Source organism: Schistocerca piceifrons, chromosome 3 (genome assembly GCF_021461385.2).
Source record: "Schistocerca piceifrons isolate TAMUIC-IGC-003096 chromosome 3, iqSchPice1.1, whole genome shotgun sequence".
Taxonomy (NCBI): domain Eukaryota; kingdom Metazoa; phylum Arthropoda; class Insecta; order Orthoptera; family Acrididae; genus Schistocerca; species Schistocerca piceifrons.
The window spans coordinates 103,499,250-103,518,590 of record NC_060140.1 but is presented as its reverse complement, the minus strand read 5'-3'; the positions used below and the strand labels follow the sequence as shown (position 1 = coordinate 103,518,590).

At 43.0% G+C, this 19,341-nt stretch overlaps 1 non-coding gene across 1 annotated transcript; it reads left to right on the top strand.

The window, feature by feature from the left end:
* Positions 1-19,021: 19,021 nt before the first annotated feature.
* Positions 19,022-19,094, top strand: Trnav-aac. The gene has a single exon. It is a non-coding gene; the product is annotated as a tRNA-Val (tRNA).
* Positions 19,095-19,341: the final 247 nt, after the last annotated feature.

The following is a 19,341-nucleotide window of genomic DNA, read 5'->3' as shown; positions in this document are numbered from 1 at the left end:
ATCTGCACTTGTGTACACCAGAAAAAGGAAATTTGTAAATATGGCTGTCATGAATTGTTAGATATATATGATGACCTTTGAACATTATTAAGGTAAATGCATTGTTTGTTCTCTATCAAAATCTTTCGTTTGCTAACTATGCCTATCAGTAGTTAGAATCTTTTATTTAGCTGGCAGTATTGGCGCTCGCTGTGTTGCAGTAGTTGGAGGAACGAAAATTTTTGTGAGATACGTGATTCATGAAAGGTATAGGTTATTGTTAGTCAGGGCCATTCTTTTGTAGGGATTATTGAAAGTCAGATTGCGTTGCGCTAAAAATATTGTGTGTCAGTTTAGTGATGATCAGAATAAGTAAAGAGAAAACTGTTTGAGTACGTTGAGTTTTGTTCAGCTGTTTGAAAATCAAATAACGAAAAGTTTACCAGAACAGTCATTCATAATTTTGCTAAGGGGACGTATCATACTTCTTTATGAACCCAGAGCATTCCGACGAACGCCTTCATTCTTATTTTTGTGTGGGTCTTCTGTTTTTAACTTTCATGTATTTCTGTTTCTATGCCTCCATGTTAGATATATGTTTTCTCTGTTGGCTGAAGAGTAGCATCTGTACGCCGCTGTCGGCCAACCTTTGTATAAAGGGAAAATACAATAAAGAAAAAAAAAACAGCACTACACCGCCCACTCGCTCTTTCACTGTGCCAGCAGCCGCGTGATCCGTCACCTTGCGGAGTATCCTCGCACCTCCTCGGAACATAACTTGCAGGTCTCGAGAAACCTAAAGACTCGAGATCAACCGACGCGCTGCACCAGCTTAAATAGTCTTCCAGCCAAAGACCCTCAGACCAGCGTCTCTGATCGGAAGACTAAACCACGGACGACCATCGACAATCAGACAGGCACTACTCTGGCCGCGAAGCCAGCGCACACAGTTCACTAATATACATGTTGCGCTACTCTGACGAATCAGAGCTCAAAATTTCGTTACGAATATTGTCCTTCAAGTCTTCAAACGTTTGGGTTATTCCCGTACACTACTCCCTTTAGACTGCCCAACAGACAAAGGTCACAAGTGGTTAGGTCCAGCGAACATGGTGACCGGCCGGCCGGAGTGGCCGAGCGGTTCTAGGCGCTTCAGTCTGGAACCGTGCGACCGCTACGGTCGCAGGTTCGAATCCTGCCTCGGGCATGGATGTGTGTGGTGTCCTTAGATAGTTAGCTTTCAGTAGTTCTAAGTTCTAGGGGACTGATGACCTCAGCTGTTAAGTCTCATAGTGCTCAGAGCCATTTGAGCCATGGTGGCCACAATACTTTGCTGACAGGCCTTTCTTCTGTGAATTTTTCAGGAATTCGTGAGATTCGCTCACTGGAAGTGCGACAGGTAGCTTCATCCGGCTGAAGGACACAACGACTGGGGGGGGAAGGCAATTCGTCAAAGATTCAAATATAGGCTATACATCAGTGTTTACTGTTGTTTCAAAACGTACAGGACCCACAATCTGACTTGCTGATATGGCACACCCCACACCAATTCCTCATCGTGAAGTTGTTCCTCGTTAATCGTATAGGATTGGTCAGAATCTGATATTCTGGGAGTTCACATGTCCTGTCAGCGGATCCAGGCTTCATCACTCATAAACACAGCAGCGGATCCAAAATTCCATTGTAAGTCGTTTGTTATAGCCACATACAGTGATTCACACGTTTTGCCGTATCTTCCTCCTTCAGTTCTTGGACATACGTCATTTTGTTCCGCTTCATCCCTATATGATGGTAATCACGTTCACAAGAACTACGCGAAACGTTCACTCGTTGCCACAATTGACATTCCGGCTCCTCTGGACGCTGAATTATTCGAGCACGAGTATCCACGATCACAGCAGGTGTACGAATGAACGGGCCTCAGTTCCGTTTTGCGTTTGCAGCTGCCCCTGTAATCGCCACTTTGTCACCGAATCCTGTATATAGCTCTTCGCTGGTATGGAAACGCCAGGAAACGTCTTTGCAAAAACGTCCCGTGTTTCCTTAAATGAACTGGTAGACAACGGACGCCTCTACTATTGCAATTCTTTCTTGAAGAGGATACATCTCGCTGAGGTATTTGCTTCAGATTTCTTAACCAAGTCGCAACGACTTTCGTACTGACAGCGCAAAACAACTTCAAAACAGTGGGAGGACGACAATGAGTACCCGGGGCGATTTTTTCGTGTAGTTGGACTTGTTCTGCTTTGGTCGGTCCTTTCTTGATGCAATTATTCATTTTTCGGTACACTAGTGAGAAACCCCTCATTTGAAGGCCTATATTTGTCAAATTGTTGGTCTTACTGAGATAACCTGTTAGTACGATTATGTGTAGACTCGTTAGCCGTGGCTTACAAGTTACGTGAGACATGTTTGCGCATAGGCTTCACCTGTCAAAAGACCGCACCGGCCGTTTACCCCGCCCTAGCGCGCCATCTGTGCAACTACGTGAATATTTATTTTGTGCGCACTCCTGCACAGTCAGTTTCGACGCTTAAGCCAGTGACGAAAATGTGGATTTTGTTTTCGTTGTTTGTATTGCTTCTTTATTCAGCATGTTTCTTGTGCGTGCCAGAATGTATAAAAACTATGCAGGATATTGATAATGCTATTACCATTCCGCTGACGAAACCCAGTACTGCCGATTAACGAGGAGCGTATGAACGTACCCAGAACCCGTGTGTTGGCCAACAACGCGTCCTTCCATGCTTGACTGTCACATTTTGATCGAGACATAGGCGGCATCGCAGTCAGGCGTATAGGGAGAGACACTGTAACGTATTATAGCGTCCCCATACCAATATGTTGCAATAATGTTTTTTGCAGGTGAAATGAGACGTAAAAAAATTGTGAAAAGTTCGTATGGCTATGAAACGCGAAAACAGTGTTTTGTGCAAACAATTACGAAAATTATTAGCTTAAAAAACAAAGACAATAATGAAGTACGAGGGTAAGTCAATTATTATCCATCATGTAGTTATATTTTTGTTTATTTTGGTAGTACCGTCGTTTTACGTTGACGACGCATGCTTTGTTTATTTGTTGTTATATCTTTGTCATTTTCAAGCTGCTGGGTTAGTTTCGTTATCGCTGCAGTGCTGTTAATCATGGCTGCTCCGCTGTCTATTTGCACCAAAGAAGAGCAACGTTCAGTGATCCGTTTTTTGTGGTCGGAAGGCGTATCAGGGGCCGAAATTCATCGAAGACTTTCGGTACAGTGTTTTGCCACAGCGGAGTGTCTACGAATGGGTTGAAAAATTCCGAAATGCTCGCATTAAGTGTTGCGCACGATGAAGGAATCCGACGACCATTTACCGCCACAAATGAAGAAACCATTGAGCGTTCGCGTGAAGTGATTCTCTTTGACAGACTATTAACTATTGAAGAAGTGGCATATCGTCTGCAAATTAATCACGGTTCTGCCTACGGAAACATCCACAACAGACTTGGGTTTCGTAAAGTTTGTGCAAGATGGGTCCCAAAACATCTCACACAGTTGCATAGACAAACGCGCTTGGACATGTGCAAAAAAAAACATTTGGATCGCTATGGTAACGCAGGGGACAACTTCTTGGTCCGGATCATTACTGGTGACGAAAAATGGATCCATCATTATGAGCCGGAGAGTAAACGGCAGAGTATGGAATGGAAACATCCAAATTTGCCGTGCAAGAAAAAGTTCAAGACCCAACCGTCCGGAGGAAAACTGATGTTTACAGTTTTTTGGGACGCACAAGGTCCAGTGCTTGAACGCTATGGGGAAAGGGGCACAACAATAAAAAGTGTACGTTACAGTGAGATACTTACTGCCAGGCTAAAGCCTGCAATTCGAAGCAAACACCAAGGACTTTGTGTCAAAAGGTGTTGTGTTGTTGCACGACAATGCCCGTCCGCATACTGTTGCCCACACTGCTGAAACGCTCCAGAAACTCAATTTTGAAGTACTGGATCATCCTCCATATAGTCACGATCTTGCGCCTTCTGACTATCACTTGCTTGGTACACTCAAACAGGCATTAATGGGCCGCCGATTTGCTTCGGACGAATCAGTGAAAGAAGCGATGCATTCCTGGCTCACAACTCAACCGAGAACCTTCTTTTATGAGGGCATCAGGAAGCTTGTACAACGATGGACCAAGTGCGTTGAAATGCAAGGAGACTATGTCGAACAATGATGTCTTTGTAAGTTTCCTGTTTGATAACAATAAAATTTTATAACTACTTTGCGGATAACAATTGAGTTACCATCGTATTTGAAAAATAAACGGTATCATTGTACTGATAAGTGGTCTTCAACCGATTTAGGTACGTAAAGGCCTTCTCGCTTCCGAAGCGTTATCACATACACTGCTGGGTTGATCCGGTGGAAGAGACCAAACGGCGAGGTCATCGGTCTCATAGGATTAGGGAAGGACGGGGAGGGAAGTTGGCCGTGCCCTTTCAAATTAACCATCCCGGCATTTGCCTGAAGCGATTTAGGGAAATCACGGAAAACCTAAATCAGGATGACCGGACGCGGGATTGAACCGTCGTCCTCCGGAATGCGAGTCCAACGCATATACTGCTTATCCAGGTCTGTAATGTAATGTAATTTACTGGGATGATGTCAAATAGATAATAAGTTAATAAGCTGAGTTTTATTTACAGAAGTGTTAACCTGTGTCAAATAATCCGTTTTCAGAATTACACCACTGTCTACAGCTTCGCTGGAATGCTGCAGTCCGCCGACATTACGCGGCGTATTTAAAATTTACAGTATTGCCTTACAGGCGCTTTACTATCAGCCCAAATTGTTCAATAATTTTCCTTCTAGCAAAGCTGAAGACCTGGACCGGGCAGTTTTATTCATGAATCTGCCAGTCATTTTAAGGTGTTGTGTGGAATTAGGTCGTCCAAAGGACGACGACTTTCATTACAAAGAATGACCTAGCACGTTGAAAATCAGTGTGGTAACTAAAAAGCATTTTTATTTGCATGAATAATTATCAAGATGCGTTTGGTTTTGCTTTAAAATGTTCGTAAGATATCTATCATATGTGGCTTACAATTTGCATAACGTTGCTAGATTGTTTTTACTGATTTATCAATGGTAGCAATATTACATCATGTACAGACAATTTCACTGAAATAGTAATATTTAATTAACGTAATAATAGCAGTTTCCAGGAATATATAAAACATAATTTAATCAGGGTACGGGCACATTAAAGGGTGCAAGAAGACTTGGGAAGGGGAAGACACGCTTTCTACTACGCACAGGTTTATTTCTCTACAGTACATCGCTTCAAATGTTCAGATACATGATATGATTCGAATTTTAAGATTCACATTTTAACTTTTATTTTCTGAATATTTATTTTAGTAATGTTATTTTTCTTATATCTAAATAAAGAGCAAATGTTGTGGCCGGTTTTGATCAGTTTGTCAGACAATCGCTTTCTTGAGAAACATCATACTTGATGGTAAAGAGAGACGCTCCCATCGACACCAGACAAGAGATGCAGAGTGGCTAAGAAACCTCCTGAAGCCAACAAGAACAATTTTTCTCAAGAAGGGTTTTCGCCGACGACAAGACCATCAAAACTAGTTCCAATATTTGTCAATTTAGTTCGATTCGGACTGTGTTGCAAATTAAATATAAATACACAGTCGCTTATCGATACGAATATGAACTGGAAATCACGTATTACGTATCATCTTACGCACGTAACCGTATTCTCTGTAATTTTTCCATTATGGTTAATAGTAGACTTCGGAGAGTTGCTGCATTATCGCAGTTTGGATGCTTTCGGGCGACACGAAACCAAATCTTCGTAACCTTTCTACAACTTTGGTATTTCGTTCACAATTCTCTACATAGTTCTTTCACGAACACAACATGCTCTTACAATCCCGTTATTCTGTATTTAAAATTTTAACAATAGGAGTAGTGTTTGCAGAGCCGCGTTTGTTTTAAACGTTGCAAACTTGGTAAATAGCCCCTGCGTCTGCCGGTGAAGCATTTTGCGTTTCCTGCCGTCACATGACGTATTTATTTACAAATCTGGTAGCATGGTTACACACACACACCCATTCACATTCACAAGCAATGCCGATAATCACAATGCAGCATCGACAGTTCATCTGCAATGAATAATTCAGTCGCTGAATGAATGAATTTGTATCGTCGCTAAATATGGCAACAGCGTAGAGCAATTAGCGTCGCCTAGCGTTAACTAACGGCTAATGGCTCGGAAGCAGCATAAATCTAATTGGCTGCTAGCAGTTAGTGGAGGGGGATGCGTGGAGCTGCTGAAAACTGGGCCGCCTTCCGACGGGCCGCACTGACAATTAACTTAGTTACAACGAGTTCGGCAGCCGTGATAACCTTCTTGAAGCAAATAACTTCCCTGCATCGGCTGCTGTTCATTTCTGTTTCATTTTAATTTTACGTGGCACGACGTTTCGGCTGTGTAGCCATTCTCAAGTAACTGGACATATGTCAGAAAAAAAGGTAATTAGAATGCAAATTCCAAAGCAACCATTGGTTACAGCCACCAGAATGAAATCGGAATACAAAGATCATTTATAAAGTTACAGCTCTTAACTACATATGTTTTGAGTTACAGCCATTTTCGTGGGCACTCCGTACTGCGCCCGATGTACAATAAAATAAATAAAAATTGAGCACTGTGTAAGTACAATGGAAAATAGTCGTAGGCAATAACTGAAAACATTACATAACAAAATGGTTCATTACATTACCGGGCTTATCTGTATCGATTATATTCTGTTTAGTATGAACAGCCACGCCATTTACTGTTGTCGCTGAGCAATGAACTGTATGCAGCGACCCTCGTAACAAACAAGTCAGATACGTATAATACTGTATGGACAGGTATATGTGTCGTCTGCGTTATCTAAAATATTAATATGAGTGTTAGAAAGGGAAGGATTATTTTCTTTTTATTCTATGTAGAAGGATCGTAACCGATACTATCGAAACATTAATTGTTCCGATAACACCATTATAACCATTGTTGTACACAATTTGCAACAATACAATGAAGCGACGTAATGTAGGCATTTAAATCTTCCTTCTTTAAAATGACAGAGCTATTAGGAAGACTAGGATAAAATGATGAACTATGCAACTATAAGTGACACTACTTTCGTGACATTTTAGTTTGAATTGGTATGTAATGACAAATACAGTTAAGTCCACGTTCATCGTCCTCCACATTTTTTTTTAACACAGCAGTCAACAGAGAATCTCTGGATAACAGGATCAAAACTGCAAGAACAGAAATGTAAAAGTACAAAAATCTAAAAATTATGAAAAATGTAAAACTACATAAATATAAAACTGGAGACTTATGACCCTAACGACTTGGCCACATTATTTTGACATGATGAACGAGCCTTCATGTCCACATTCACTGCTCTTAAGTCTTAGTAGCTCTAGAAATAGAAGCACTGCTATCAGATAAAAGATGAGAAATGATTAAGATGATTAAAGTAAATGGTAGGAGGTTGGTGGCTGCACACTTTAGTAAAAGACCTCTTATTAGATCGAGAATGCCACAGATTCACAGGACAAGAGGATCCGAGGTGAGGAAACAGTAATCATCACGAGCATTGATTGCGTAATCAGTAAAACCTCAGGTGCACAAAAATCGTTAGACCATTAATGAAAAATTTCTGCCAGCAAAGCAAATTACTTGATACTACTTTAAAGGCACTAATTAGTTTCTGATTTTAAGATTCAAGAGCTTTGTAAGTACTCTAATTGCTGAGCCAGAAATTTAATTTTCACTTGCCGCAAACTTCACCAGTATTAAATACAAATTTAACGACTCAATTTGGTACTAATGCTATGGGTTATTTAACTAATACTACGATGCTAGGTTGTAATTAGGAATAGGGAGAGCTGATAATAACGTGAGGACAATTTTGTGTTCTAACTACACTATTACATGAAGATTTTGCTGCAGTGAGAAACCACGGCCTCTAAGTATTTAATAAAAGAATGCATTGACAGTTGTAGGTTGTACTGTGTTTTATTAAAATCGTGATATTAGCTAATTTCGGCCGTGAGCTATTATCAAGCACATTTGCTATGTCAAGCTGCAGCGCGTAAGAGTATATTACAATGGTGTACGACTTCTGGTTTTATGTATGTGATATAGAAGAATGTGATGAGCATGATATGTGATATACGACGTAGCACAGGAAATTACTTAATATTTCTTTAAAGGCACTAATTACTTTCTGATTTTAAGACAGAAGATCTTTATATGTACTTTTATTCCTGAGACAGTTTAATCAGGAAGAAATTTAATTTCTCTTACTGCAAAATTTATCAGTATTAAAAACAAATTTAATGGCTAAATTTGGCACTAATTTTACGGTTATTTAACAAATACTACGATGATAGGTTGTAATTAAGAACAGGGAGAGCTAATAATAACACGATGACAATTATGGGCTGTAACTACAATATTACATGAAAAGATTGCTTCAGTGGTGATCCACAGCCTCTATGTGTTTAATAAAAGAATACATTGTCCGTTGTACACAGCATTGTGCTTTATTAAAAGTCTGCTGTTAGCTAACTTCGGCCGTGAGCTATTATTAAGTACATTCGCTAAATCATGTACTACATATCTGGTGTGGCCGCAGCACTTAGAGTAAGTTACGATGGAGTACGACTTATGGTTTTATCTATGTGATAAAAGAATGTGATGAGCACGGTATGTAATAAATACATGACATAGCAAATGTGCTTGATAATGGCTCACGACCGAAATTAGCTAACAGCACGATTTTAATAAAGCACAATATAGCCTGCAACGCAAAATGTATTCCTTTATTATACAATATTACAGTTACAATGACACAGCTATATAGTCATTATTTAACCAACACATAAGCTACGCTTCCCATTGCGTGCTATAACAGTCTAAACAGCGCCACAAACAGTTCGTTAAGGTGGCATCGGATGATGATCATGCTCCACAATCCACCGGGCTCCCATGTGCATCTCTGTGCTCGAGGATCACGCCAGTGCTGGCTGCAACTTCTGCCACGCACCACCCGGCTCGCTGCTACTCACGAAAGTGCCATTTAACGCAAATCGTGACTAATTCGCAACTATTCCAGCGCGCGTCGCTGTCGGTGGTCAGCTCTACGTGTCTCCAACGTAAGTTCTCTGAATCAACAAGGGAGGAGCGTTGTGGTACGTCCTGTACAGCTATTTGTTTGGTTTCCAAAGAACTCTGGAAGGCTACCTACTCTTAACGGTATTACGTTACTGTTCTGTACTCTGACAAGTCCCAGTGTATACACATATTTACAAGTTTTAGGCAGAATAAAGTTTCCGCTATGCTGTGGAGTGCGTGCCGATGTGAAACTTCCTGGTAGATTAAAACTACACTACTGGCCATTAAAATTGCTACACCAAGAAGAAATGCAGATGATAAACGGGTATTCATTGGACAAATATATTAACTAGAACTGACGTGTGATTACATTTTCGCGCAATTTGGGTGCATATATCCTGAGAAATCAGTACCCACAACAACCACCTCTGGCCATAATAACGGCCTTGATACGCCTGGGCATTGAGTCAAACAGAGCTTGGATGGCGTATACAGGTACAGCTGCCCATGCAGCTTCAACACGATACCATAGTTCATCAAGAGTAGTGACTGGCGTATTGTGACGAGCCAGTTGCTCGGCCACCATTGACCACCGTTTTCAGTTGGTGAGATATCTGGAGAATGTGGTGGCCAGGGCAGCAGTCTAACGTTTTCTGTATCCAGAAAGGCCCGTACAGGACGTGCGTCGTGCGGTCGTGCATTATCCTGTTGAAATGTAGGGTTTCGCATGGGTCGAATGAAGGGTAGAGCCACTGGTCGTAACACATTTGCAATGTAACATCCACTGTTCAAAGTGCCGTCAATGCGAACCAGAGGTGACCGAGACGTGTAACCAATGGCACCCCATACCATTGCGCCATGTGATACGCCGGTATGGCGATGACTAATATACGCTTCCAATGTGCGTTCAACGCAATGTCGCCAAACACGGATGCGACCATCACGATGCTGTAAACAGAACCTGGACCCATCCGAAAAAATGACGTTTTTCCATTCATGCAGCCAGGTTCGTCTTTGAGTACACCATCGCAGGCGCTCCTGTCTCTGATGCAGCGTCAAGGGTAACCGCAGCCACGGTCTCCGAGTTGATAGTCCATGCTGCTGCAAACGTCGTCGAGCTGTTCGTGCAGATGGTTGTTGTCTTGCAAACGTCCCCATCTGTTGATTCAGGGATCGAGACGTGGCCATGCGGATAAGATGCCTGTCATCTCGACTGCTAGTGATAAGAGGCCGTTGGGGTCCAGCACGGCGTTCCGTATTAGCCTCCTGAACCCACCGATTCCATATTCTGCTAACAGTCATTGGTTCTCGACCAACGCGAGTAACAATGTCACGATACGATAAACCGCAATCGCGATAGGCTACAATCTGACCTTTATCAAAGTCGGAAACGTGATAGTACGCATTTCATCTCCTTACACGAGGCATCACAAAAACGTTTCACCAGCAACGCCGGTCAACTGCTGTTTGTGTATGAGAAATCGGTTGGAAACTTTCCTCGTGTCAGCAGGTTGTAGGTGTCGCCACCGGCGCCAACCTTGTGTGAATGCTCTGAAAAGCTAATCATTTGCATATCACAGCATCTTTTTCCTGTCGGTTAAATTTCGCGTCTGTAGCACGTCATCTTCGTGGTGTAGCAATTTTAATGGCCCGTAGGCCGGAAATCGAACCATGAAGCTTCGCTTTACGCGCCCAAGTGCTTAGCCGACTGGGCTACGCAAGCTCGGTTCCCAGTACATCTTCTGCCTTTTCTCCAGTGCCCTCCCTTCCGCGACTGCATGTTTTGGAGAATAACTTGTGAGCCGGTCGCGGTGGCGAGCGGTTCCAGGCGCTTCAGTCCAGAACCACGCGGCTGCTACGGTCGCAGGTTCGAATCCTGTCTCGGTCATTGATGTGTGTGATGTCCTTAGGTTAGTTAGGTTTAAGTAGTTCTAAGTCTACGGGACTGTAGACCTCAGACGTTAAGTCCCATAGTGCTTAGAGGCTTTTGAACCATTTTTGAATAACTTCTGTAAAGTTTCTAAGATTGAAGATTTAATCAGTCACGAAGTGTCAGACTTGAGGACAGAGTACAATCCAGGTGCAGGCGCAAATGTTAAGGATGACACTATTCAGCGCACACTGTTGAACGCGGAGCCCCGTGGGAGACGATACAAACTTTCTACAAGCTTTTGTCTGACTACAGGAAAACTGAATACACTGATTTCGAAAAATTTCTCCTCATTGAACGTGTGCATTAGGTACAGTATTCAATTGCCTAACAAAACCACTGTTGGATGGCCCCGTATTGCACATGTGAACAGCGTCGTAAAATACAGGGCTATTACAAATGATTGAAGCGATTTCATAAATTCACTGTAGCTCCATTCATTGACATATGGTCACGACACACTACAGATACGTAGAAAAAAACTCATAAAGTTTTGTTCGGCTGAAGTCGCACTTCAGGTTTCTGCCGCTGACTCCATTCGGCGATGGTATGCGCAGTTTAAAGCTTCTGGATGCCTCTGTAGGGGGAAATCAACGGGTCGGCCTGCAGTGAGCGAAGAAACGGTTGAACGCGTGCGGGCAAGTTTCACGCGAAGCCCGCGGAAGTCGACGAATAAAGCAAGCAGGGAGCTAAACGTACCACAGCCGACGGTTTGGAAAATCTTACGGAAAAGGCTAAAGCAGAAGCCTTACCGTTCACAATTGCTACAAGCCCTGACACCCGATGACAAAGTCAAACGCTTTGAATTTTCGGCGCGGTTGCAACAGCTCATGGAAGAGGATGCGTTCAGCGCGAAACTTGTTTTCAGTGATGAAGCAAGATTTTTTCTTAATGGTGATGTGGACAGACACAATGTGCGAATCTGGGCGGTAGAGAATCCTCACGCATTCGTGCAGAAAATTCGCAATTCAGCAAAAGTTAACGTGTTTTGTGCAATCTCACGGTTTAAAGTTTACGGCCCCTTTTTCTTCTGCGAAAAAAACGTTACAGGACACGTGTATATGGACATGCTGGAAAATTGGCTCATGCCACAACTGGAGACCGACAGCGCCGACTTCATCTTTCAACAGGATGGTGCTCCACCGCACTTCCATCATGATGTTCAGCATTTCTTAAACAGGAGAGTGGAAAACCGATAGATCGGTCGTGGTGGAGATCATGATCAGCAATTCATGTCATGGCCTCCACGCTCTCCCGACTTAACCCCATGCGATTTCTTTCTGTGGGGTTATGTGAAAGATTCAGTGTTTAAACCTACACTACCAAGAAACGTGCCAGAACTGCGAGCTCGCATCAACGATGCTTTCGAGCTCATTGATGGGAACAGCTGCGCCGAGTGTGGGAGGAACTTTATTATCGGCTTGATGTCTGCCGAATCACTAAAGGGGCACATATCGAACATTTGTGAATGCCTAAAAAACTTTTTGAGTTTTTGTATGTGTGTGCAAAGGATTGTGAAAATATCTCAAATAATAAAGTTATTGTAGAGCTGTGAAATCGCTTCAATCATTTGTAATAACCCTGTAGAACGTCATGAAATACAAAATTTGAAATAAATAAAATGAAACTAATTAAATGCCAAAAGAAACTAGCTGTGTGCTCAGTGAAAACTATACAACTAACACTCAGTACCGTAAACACATTATGAACAATGTGTAATATGAAGTGCAATGTTAGGCTAAGAATATTCTCAGATACTAAGTACTGCTAGACACGGAAGGAAATAAGTGATGTTAGCAACACTGTTCACTCATGATTAATGTACTTGCTAGCACGACTCCTGACAAGCCTCACTACACACTGCACAAGAATGCTAGGTAAGATCTGCAGTGAAATAAAAAAAAAAAATGCTCAGCCTTGTGTTATTTTTTTTTTGTGTCTGGAGTACATTTTCGAAAGCAAATACAAATCAGAAGATGCAGCAGCTGAACATAAATAATCTTCCTTTTGTCAGAAACGATCTCCTGCTTCGTGTGCCGTAACGTGAAATGTACACACATTAAAAATTCAAAACTTTACTATGAATCGTGAAGGTAGGTTTTATGTTAGAGTAAATCTTTCTTTAAGAAATTAAACTCTGATTATTGAGAAGAAGACAGCACAACATAAAAACCTCTAAATTAGAAAATTCTCTTATTGCAAAAATTACAAACAACTTTAAAATTTCTCCAAATTTTTCTCCATCGATATAAAAAACAAGAAAGCATTATAAATGTGTTTTCATCAGGATAATAAAGTATTCCAGATAATTTCTCCCCGATTCACAAATAACGGATCTATTTCTCTGAAAAACTCAACTGCACGCTACTATGCCTCAAATAAGAATGCCCCAGCGTTGCATAATTGACTGAATAACACATCAGTCACACTGGACTCGCATTCGGGAGGACGACGGTTCAATCCCGCGTCCGGCCATCCTGATTTAGGTTTTCCGTGATTTCCCTAAATCACTCCAGGCAAATGTTGGTATGGTTCCTCTGAAAGGGCACGGCCGACTTCCTTCCCCATCCTTCCCTAATCCGATGAGACCGATGACCACGCTGTCTGATCTCCGTCCCCAAAACAACCAACCAACACATCAGTCACAGATAAAATTAAACACGGCGTCAAGGATCTTATTCACTACTATTACAGTACGCTCATTCATCTTCGTTCCAGTAAAGTAATGATGAATTATTTACGATAGCGGAAAAGATATGAGAACCTTACGACACTTACGTCTACCCATCGACATAATTAATTATGATTAAAGCTAGCACGGTATCATCGAGATTGGACTGTTCAATCTGTGTAAAGGTGTCGACATGAGTCGTGCTTGGGTAGCTCAGCTGGTGGAGCACTTGCCCGCGAAAGGCAAAGGTCCCGAGTTCGAGTCTCGGTATGGCACACTGTTTTAATCTGCCAGGAAGTTTCAGATCAGCGCACACTCCGCTGCAGAGTAAAAAACTCATTCTGAATGGATCTTTCGTTCACGGTTCAAAATTTCGCTGTGGCACCTAATCAGACAACGGGAATGGCTGCCCAATAAGATTGACAGCAGTATGACAGTGTCTAGGAAACATACTCCATAGCGGCCAGTTACAGGCGTACCATAACTGAGCTACGAATTCTAAGCTATACGAAGCGTTCCCGATTCTCCGAAGAACTTTACGACTGTAACACATGGAAATAAACCTGGCGTTTCGTTCGCCGGATTCTGAGAAAGTCATTTCCGGATTTCCGTGAAGCGTCGCTGGCGATACTGCTTGGCAGCTTCTCAGAGGCGGGTACATGCCAAGCCACTTTGCTGCCAAGGACTGACACCCTGTCAAGTTCAAAGTGGCAGAAATAAGAAATGTACGGGAGGGGAGGCAGGCAAAGTGGACGAAAAAAAAAACCTAAAGGGTGAGGGCACGAGGAGGTGGAGAAGCCTGTTGCTAAACTTGTCTTCAGAGAACAATTCCTGAACACGCGATCTACGTCTCTACAGTGCACAAGGCGAACCATCTGTTCGTAGACGTGATAATATATGTAACTGCTTGTCGCTAAAGAATGACACTCATCGTAGATAATGCTAACTTATACACACATCAAAAAAAGTTTTGCATCACCCCGGTTCCCAGAACTCCTGAAGATAGACATTGACTATGGCTATTGTATCACACAGGCTGTTCAGAGATGTCACTAAACCCGCCCAAAGATGTAAACAACAATGCATGAGCAGCGCCTATTAGGCGGAGGTGGTCTGACAGCCGATCAGTTCCAGTCATTCCACCAGGAAGGAGGTACACGGCCCGTGTTGTCTGTAGTTCAACCATGCCTAGACGGTCAACACCGCTGTTCGATCGCGTCCGCATTGTTACTTTGTGCCAGGAAGGGCTCTCAACAAGGGAAGTGACCAGGCGTCTCGGAGTGAACCAAAGTGATGTTGTTCGGACATGCAGGAGATACAGAGAGGAACTGTCGATGACATGCCTAGCTCAGGACACCCAAGGGCTACCTACGGATTATGCCTCGGAGGAACCCTGACAGCAACGCCACCGTGTTGAATAATGCTTTTCGTGCAGTCACAGGACGTCGTGGTACGACTCAAACTGTGTGCAATAGGCTGCATGATGCGCAACTTTACTCCCGACGTCCATGGCCAGGTCCATCTTTGCAACCACGACACCATGCAGCGCACGCAGTACGGATGGGCCAAACAACATGCCAAACGGACCGCTCAGGATTGGCATCACGTTCTCTTCACCGATGAGTGTCGCATATGCCTTCAACCAGACAATCGTCGGAGACGTGTTTGGTGGCAACCCGGTTAGGCTGAACGTCTTACACTCACTGTCCAGCGAGTGCAGCAAGGTGGAGGTTCCCTGCTGTTTTAGGATAGCATTACGTGGGGCCGACGTACGTCGCTGGTGGTCATGGAAGGCGCCGTAACGGCTGCGTGACACGTGAATGCCATCCTCCGACCGACAGTGCAACCATATCGGCAGCAAATTGGCGAGGCATTCGTCCTCATGGACGACAATTCGCGCCCCCATCGTGCACATCTTGTGAATGACTTTCTTCAGGATAACGACATCGCTCGACTAGAGTGGCCAGCATGTTCTCCAGAAATGAACCGTATCGAACATGCCTGGAATAGATTGAAAAGGGCTGTTTATGGACGACGTGACCCACCAACCACTCTGAAGAATCTACGCCGAATCGCCATTGAGGAATGGTACAATCTGGAGCAACAATGCCTTGATGAACTTGTGAATAGTATGCCGCGCCGAATACAGGCATCCATCAATGCAAGAAGACGTGCTACTGTTTATGTTGATCTCTATTCCAATTTTCTGTACAGGTTCCGCAACTCTCGCAACCGAGGTGACGCAAAACTTTTTTGATGTGTGTATTTTACAGCAAACTGTATGTAACAATTGCCTATGTTCTCTTGTTCTAGACTTTAAAAAATTCTCCATCTTTTTTTGTAGGTTCCCTTCCTTCTTTACCGTTATTTAACCGGACGCCAGTCACAGGTTTTACTTACGCAATTACCAGTTTCAAATATGATCTGTTGCCGTTTACAAATCCATTGTTGCAACGTAAAAAGTCTCATTTGCTCTTCGCACACACATGCCCCCCTCCCCCCTCCCCTCCCCTTCTTCGCACGCAAACACACACACATATCCCCAGTGCCACGATGGAGTACAGTGTACATACAGTTTCACAATACATTCACAATAAATGTTCAAAAACGTCTCCACCGAGTTCAATGCATTTTGCTGCACATGTATGAACAGGTTTTGTTGCTCGTTGCAGTTTCTCATTGTTGTTCTTAATTTCGTCTATTGCACTCATGCGAGTAGGCATTGCCTCACGTGTATTGACTTTGCCCTCATAAACGATGTTAGGAAACTACTGAAGCAACTCACTAACGGCTGTCAACAATGACATAAACGATTCTACATTTTTAATGAAAAGTCAACAAATTTACTGGCATAATAATCTTTGCTTCTCTGGATGTTCTGGAAAACTGCTGCAGATACACGTCTGGGACAGGTTGTATTAGATTCACCACACCAATAACAAGAAAATAAATGACAATCATCCTTTACTTTAACGTCGTACAGTTTTGTGGTCGCCTTATATTAGCGAAGATCCTAAATTTCCGGCAAAATATTGTATTAGCCGTAACTCAGTAACTTAACATTTGCGGATCTTTGTTTATGCGAACATTTTTCTTTAGTTTTACTTGTAGAATAATATATTAAAATATTTGTATATCTTTGCGAATCACCCTGTATATAAGATGCCCAGTTGTGGAATTAAATATTTCTTTGTTTGGCACTTCCAAACGAATTAAAATTCGTTGCTAACAAAACACAGCTGACTTCTCTAATATAAGTAAAGATATGGGCTATAGCCGACAGTATTATCGATAGTTTAAATCTTTCCGACGGCATTGTTGACTATCGATAGTGCGTTCACCTTTTTCGTCGTATGATTGAAAATCAGAATGTAAGGGACGATCAAAAAGGTTCCCTTCGACGGCCGTAGAATCCAGATTCGGTATGTCACTCTGAGAAAGTCGTCGCGGGTATTGAGACAATCACTTTGAAGATACCCGTTTGGTGAAACGCGTCGACTGTGTGAAGTCCGTGACTGCCTGCTCACATCCTCGTCCGACAGCAATAGTTGACCCTTCAAGGCCTTTTTTTAAGGAGCTATAAGCGTGATAAACGCATGGGGAGAGATCAGGACTGTAGGTTGAGTGTTCGGGTGTCTCCCACCTTTAAGTTGACGTGACTTCAGCGTTACAACGTTTGCAATGTGGGGACGGACGTTATAATGAAGCAGCAGCAGTCTTTGTCACACTATTCCACGACGCCAGTCTTCTACAGATATGCTGCCCCATACGCATTCTTCATTCTGCGATGGACGTCTATCGGTGTTTGCCCTTCGGCAGTCAAGAAGAGAATAATAGCACGCTCGTCTCGTTTCGACGCGTTCGGTAACAACGTCGCCATAGTTCACGCTTTCGCATTTACCGCACTCCCTTCGGAAAGACACGAATTCCACACCAATCCCTTACCTTCATGTCAATGCTTATACGCCAGCAATGAATCGGAGTCGCACTACATTGCTTATACGTTGCAGTAACGACCGCACACAAAAACTTTTTGGTCGTCCCTTGTATCTTTCAGTTTCTCTACACGGCAACCACATTGCGTGTAATTTAGTTCAGTTGATAGGGGGTGGGGGGGGGGGGAGGCGTGTACTCCCTCCTCACCCTTTGGCTACGTCCTTGTTTCTGTACCATAGCAGCAACCCATCTCCTTCTCGCTGTGAAAGAATTCCTTCCGCCGGTGGCCACAAACAAACTGTTGTGGACATGAGTGGAGGGCTCGTCGGCCGTTTCTTTCGAGGAGACTCGCAAATCTGTTAAGGATAGATCAGAATCCATGCAGTTCCCTGTAAAATCTGGCATACCGCTTAGTCAATATGAGAATAAGCCAATATGTTTAAGTTGTATTAAGATTATGTTTATATACAGACATTAATTCATTCCATGAAACCTGTCGCCCTCATTCGCCAGATTTCACATTTGTTTCCTTCTCGATCACCATCTTAAACAAAGGTCAACGTACGTATCCAGGGAGCTGTGAGTTCGTATACGTTTTCGCAAGTCCTTGGACATATAGCTTTCGCGATAAGATGACGCTCGGAAACTTAATTATGCAAAGCGAGTCTTTCCATATTCCTAGTCGATACAGAGGCGTATCAGTGTCTCCTCACAGTTTTTCTTTTGGCGTTTGAAACTGAGTTTGGTGGCAAAGATTGATAGTCAAATGAGCTTCCTAGTCCTGTGATTATAATAAAGATCGTGTAAACAAAAATAAAGTTAAATAAAATCGCGTTGCTGTAGGGAATGATTTACTTCGAAAGCCGAGATGGGTGTATCAATAGACACCCGTCTCCCCGTCATTCCTTTTCTATCTCAACTTAGCGCTTTCTGTCATACAGTCTCTGTGTTCAATTAAGTGTCTACATGAGGGGACTTTAAATTTGAAATTTGAACGACATGTGGGCTGATAACCCCTGGGCCCAAACTCCGTGCTGCCAACGAAGTGACTGGTTTTGGTGAAATCTTTTTGCAATAACGACTGTTCGAATCGACGGTATCTCGTACGGAAAGATAGACCTAATCATGCTACTGAGAACTCGCACGCGAGCATTATCTTTGACTACTTAAGCTCTTACTCGTGATGGCATTCAGACTGCCAAAGGTGTTGTCGATTGTTGCAGACGAGTGGAAGTACTTGCACGGTGCGTTTCCGCAAAGTGATTTTTACGGCAAAACAGCGATTTTCCTACGAGTTCAATCTGAGGTGCAGCACAGAGGGTAGCAGTTTCCGTGGTGTAGCGGTTATCACGTGTGCCTAACACGCAAAAGGTCCCCAGTTTGATTCCGGGCGGAAACACTTTATATTAAAACTGTCACAGACCTTAATTTTTTCCGCTACCGTCCAAGTCTTTGTGGTTTAATGGTTCATTACCCCAACGCTTCAGTTTCCGCACACCAGGCAGAAATTCAAATAAGAATGCTGCCAAGTCGAACAGAGTACAGAAACACGCGTGAAATTATATTGCAGCGGTGTACACGGAAGTAATAAACGTATGCCTTTCCCAGATGGGCGAAATTTGAATAGCCAAGTGCGGTATTTCAGA